Below are 4938 nucleotides of genomic sequence, written 5' to 3'. Positions count from 1 at the left end.
CAAAAAAAAAAAAAAAAAAAAAAAAAAAAAAACTTGCTTTCACTTTACGAACTTGTCTCAAATTCTTTCTTGTACGAGATCCAAGAACCCTCTCTTGGGGTCTGGATCAGGACTCCTTTCTGGTAACAACTCATAGAAGGAATAAACAATTACACTCACTGTAGTTGTGTATCACATCACTAATCCTTGTTCCATGCATTCAACAGCTTTCATCCCCTCCTGAAGAAGATAAGGGGACACATTCTAAAACATCTATGGGAACCTCCTACGGCCACATACTCCAATAGAGATGCATTCTCGGGATGGGGAATATGCAGAATTTGAACCTCAACCAAGGAGCACCTTCTCCCATATTTCAATTTAAAAAAATTTTTCCACTTTCTTTTTGCTGATTTTCAATGGGGATTTCACAGGATGATACTGAAGTCTCAAGGTTCTGAAAAATCATTGATATGCGAAACAGGCATCTCTCCTGACATGCTTCGGAGTTTAGATGCTTTTCTGTAGATCGTTCCACTTTGGGCAGAAAGAAACTGAGCAGATAGTGTGGGGTAATGGTTAAGAGATTGAGCTCAGAAACAAAGCTGATCCAAATTGAGTTCTTGCTCTATTTGCTAATTGCATGATCCTGACCAAGATACTTAACCTCCCTGAGACTCTATGTCTTCATCTACATAAAAAAATAATAGCTTGGGGCACATGTCCTCAGGACCTCCTGAGGCTGTGTCAAAAGTAAAAAAAAAAAAGGAAAATAAAAATAAAAATAATAATAGCTGGCATTGATTGAACACGTACTGTGTGCTAGGAATTATGTATGCTAAGTTTTACATGCTTTACTGGCATTATCTTATTTAATCCATACTACAACCCTTGTGAAGTGGGTACTATTATATCCGTTTTATATGTAAGAAAATTGAAGCAAAAAGAGATTAAATAGTTTGCCAGAGACCATACAACTATAAGTGGTGAGGCCAGGACTCAAACACAATTTGTCTGACTCCAAGACCCATGCTTTCAATCACTACCTTCATCACAGTGATGTGGTAATGATTAAATTAGTTAATGTAAGTCAGGTGCCCTCATAGTACCTGGCACACAAGCCTTAAGTATCCTAGCTATGATATTATTTTCAGTAGGTTTTTTGTTTGTTTGTTTGTTTTAATGAGACGGAGTCTTGTTCTGTCACCCAGGCTGGAGTACAATGGCACAATCTCAGCTCACTGCAACCTCCGCCTCCCAGGTTCGAGAGATTGTCCTACCTCAGCCTCCCAAGTAGCTGGGATTACAGGCACCCGCCACCACAGCTGGCTAATTTTCTTTTCTTTTTTTTTTGAGAGGGAGTCTCGCTCTGTTGTCCAGGCCAGAGTGTAGTGGCATGATCTCGGCTCACTGCGACCTCCGCCTCCCGGGTTCAAGCAATTCTCCTGCCTCAGCCTCTTGAGTAGCTGGGATTACAGGCATGCACTACCATGCCCTGATAATTTTTGTATTTTAGTAGAGATAGGGGTTTCACCATGTTGGTCAGGCTGGTCTCGAACTCCTGACCTCGTGATCTGCCTGCCTCAGCCTTCCAAAGTGTTGGGATTACACGCGTGAGCCACCACACCTAGCCCTAATTTGTATTTTTAGTAGAGACTGGGTTTTCACTACGTTGGCCAGGCTGGTCTCGAACTCCTGACCTCAGGTGATCTGCCCACCTCAGCCTCCCAAAGTGCTGGCATTACAAGCGTGAGCCACAACAACCAGCCATTTTTTTCAAGAGATATGTGAACCAGAAAACAAATTTTGACATAGGAAATTTTGTGTCCATCCCATTCAACTGTCCCAAGGTATGTGTTTTGCAATTCAGTTGACAGGCTTCTGCTGTTGCCTAAATCTGCATATTATGAGTTGCCTGGTTGAGAGACTAGCTAAATGGCTGGCAACCTTTTCCATCTGACATGCAAAGAAGTTATTCAGGCTGGGCTTGGTGGTTCGCACCTGTAATCCCAACACTTGGGAGGCTGAGACAGGAGGATCGCTTCAGCCCACGAGTTCAAGACCAGCCTAGGCAACATAGTAAGACCTGTCTCACTAAAATAAAAAATAAATAAATTTTTCAGACTAGAAAACCATATGAAGTCTCTTAAAAAAGAATGACCTACTGAGCAATAGCTAGCAAACAGAATTGCAGGCAGTACCGAGATTATAAGTGGGCACTGTTTCAAAAGTTCATTTGTCTATTGTTAAAAACTCTGAGTGCGTAGAAATAAGGTTGCAAATTGCAGTTACATTCCAAGCCTATTTGCAGAAGTCTATGTATTTAGCCCATTTTGAAGCTCAATGATAGAATCATGCCACTAGTCTGAGGACAGGCTGAGGAACAAGAGCCCATGTGATAAAGGAATAAGAAAAGTGTCTTTCCTGGTACAGAGGAAAATTGATACGTAACATATTAGTTATCTATTGCTGTGTAACGAAGTATCTTAAAACTTACCATCTTAAAACAAACATTTCTTATCTCAGGCAGTCTCTGTGGGTCATCTGCGAATGGCTTAGCTGGGTGGCTCTGGCTCTGGATCTCTCGAGGTTTTAGTTAGCACTGCCCAGTCTATAGTTATCTGAAGGCTTAGCTGGGACTGGAGGGTCCCCTTCCAAAATGGTTCACTCACACGGCTGTTGGCAAGAGGCCTCAGTTCCTCATCACACAGGCCTTTCCACAGGGCTGCCTGAGTTCCTCATGACACAGTAGCTGGCTCCTCCTAGTGCAAGTGATCCCAGTGTGAGGATAAGGAGGCAGCTGCAATACCTTTTATGACCTAGTCTTATAAGTCACACAGAGTCACTTCTGCCATATTCATTATAGGACACATGCAACTCATTTAGTGCAGTCCACGCTCAATAGGAAGGAAATTGAGCTCCACCTCTTGATGGATAGAGTATCACAGAATTTGTGGATATACTTTAAAATCACCATATAGAGTTTCTGTTGTCCTCCCATCACTTTCTCCAGGTACCCAGTGAGAAAAATAATAAAAACAAACTGGGATGCAGAACTGCAGGCCTATTCAACAAAGCTTGCTGTAAGTACCCCAAACAATCCATGCTCTTGCCTTTTCTTAAAAACATCTATCCACTTTCCTTTAATGGAATCTTCTTTGAAGGATTTATACTCAAGAGAAAATGATCCTACACTCCTAAAATACTTTCTTTATTAATTTGTATCTCTCATTAGAATTTCAGACAGTATAACAAAGTGAAATTCAAAACAACTACAAAAAAACCTACTCCCAAACCCGGTGGATTAAAATACTTGGAGTTAGGAAAGCAACTCCCAGTAAGATTTCTCCTTTCAGCTGATTATTACCAGAGTGCCCTGGTTAACCGGGAAATAGTTTTCCCTTCCTGGTCTAGGGAACATGGAATCTCTGATCTAGGTTTCCTACCTTGATTCCCATGGCTGCAGCTCTGTAGAAATATGGTGGGCATTTAAATCCGAGGAGTCATATTTAAAGGAGTTTATTTCTTGCATCTGAGGCATACAAGATTCTAAAGTGCCATTTCAATCTTCAGAGGAAAATGATGTTTCATGTGACTTTTTATTGTATTTCTTGTGACTTGAAATTTGGTAATACATGTGGACTGTTATAAAAATACAACATTCATAAACGCTGGATGGCTGGGTGCGGTGGCTCATGCCTGTAATCCCAGCACTGTGGGAGGCCGAGGTGGGCGGATCACGACGTCAGGAGATCGAGACCATCCTGGCTAAATGGTGAAACCCCGTCTCTACTAAAAATACAAAAAATTAGCCGGGCATCGCGGTGTGCGCCTATAGTCCCAGCTGCTGGGGAGGCTGAGGCAGGAGAATGGCGTGAACCCGGGAGGCGGAGCTTGCAGTGAGCCGAGGTCACGACACTGCACTCCAGCCTGGGCGACAGAGCCAGAGTCCGTCTTTAAAAAAAAAAAAAACAAACAAAAAAAACGCTGGATAAATAGGAGTTTGCCCTACAATTCAACTCAAGTAGAAGCTAGGGGCTCGACCTTTAAGATGAGCTCTCCTGACAATGTTATTGTTTTTAACCTAATTTGACTCAATCCAATTTGAGAATATGATGAAAGCTAAAAGACTTATTCCAGAAAATATACATGTCCACAAAATTTTGCACATAAGTTTAAGGCCTCCCAAACTCCCTAAAACCCGCTCAGAAAATCTAGATTAAGAATCTCTAAAACAGTCAGGCGTGGTAGCTCATGCCTGTAATCCCAGCACTTTGGGAGGCTGAAGTGGGTGGGTCACTTGAGGCCAGGAGTTTGAGATCGGCCTGGCCAACATAGTGAAACCTCGTCTCTACTAAAAATAGAATAATTATGCTGGGCGCAGTGGCTCACGCCTGTAATCCCAGCACATTGGGAGGCCGAGGCGTGTGGTTCACCTGAAGTCAGGAGTTTGAGACCAGCCTGGCCAATATGATGAAATACTATCGCTACTAAAAATACAAAAAATTAGCTGGGGGTGCTGGCAGGCGCCTGTAATCTCAGGTACCCAGGAGGCTGAGGCAGGAGAATTGCTTGAACCCTGGAGTCAGAGGTTGCAGTGAGCAGAGATCGCACCACTGCACTCCAACCTGGGCAACAAGAGCAAAACTCCGTCTCAAAAAATAATAATTAATAAATAAATAAATAATAAAAAAATTAGCCAGGCATGGTGGTGCTTGCCTGTAATCACAGTTACTTGGGTGGCTGAGGCATGAGAATTGTTGGAACCAGGTAGGCAGAGGTTGCAGTGAGCCAAGATCACACTACTGCACTCCAGCTTGGGTGACAGAGCAAGATCCTGTCTCAAAAAAAAAAAAAAAAAAAACCCCAACCAAACAAAAAAACTCTTAAGACTTTGCTAGGGGTGCATATTGCCATTCCATTGTGACATTATAATTTAGGTTTAACTCAGAAGCTACT

The sequence above is a fragment of the Theropithecus gelada genome, chromosome 7a (genome assembly GCF_003255815.1).
Source record: "Theropithecus gelada isolate Dixy chromosome 7a, Tgel_1.0, whole genome shotgun sequence".
Taxonomy (NCBI): domain Eukaryota; kingdom Metazoa; phylum Chordata; class Mammalia; order Primates; family Cercopithecidae; genus Theropithecus; species Theropithecus gelada.
Note: the sequence above shows the minus strand (reverse complement) of the source record.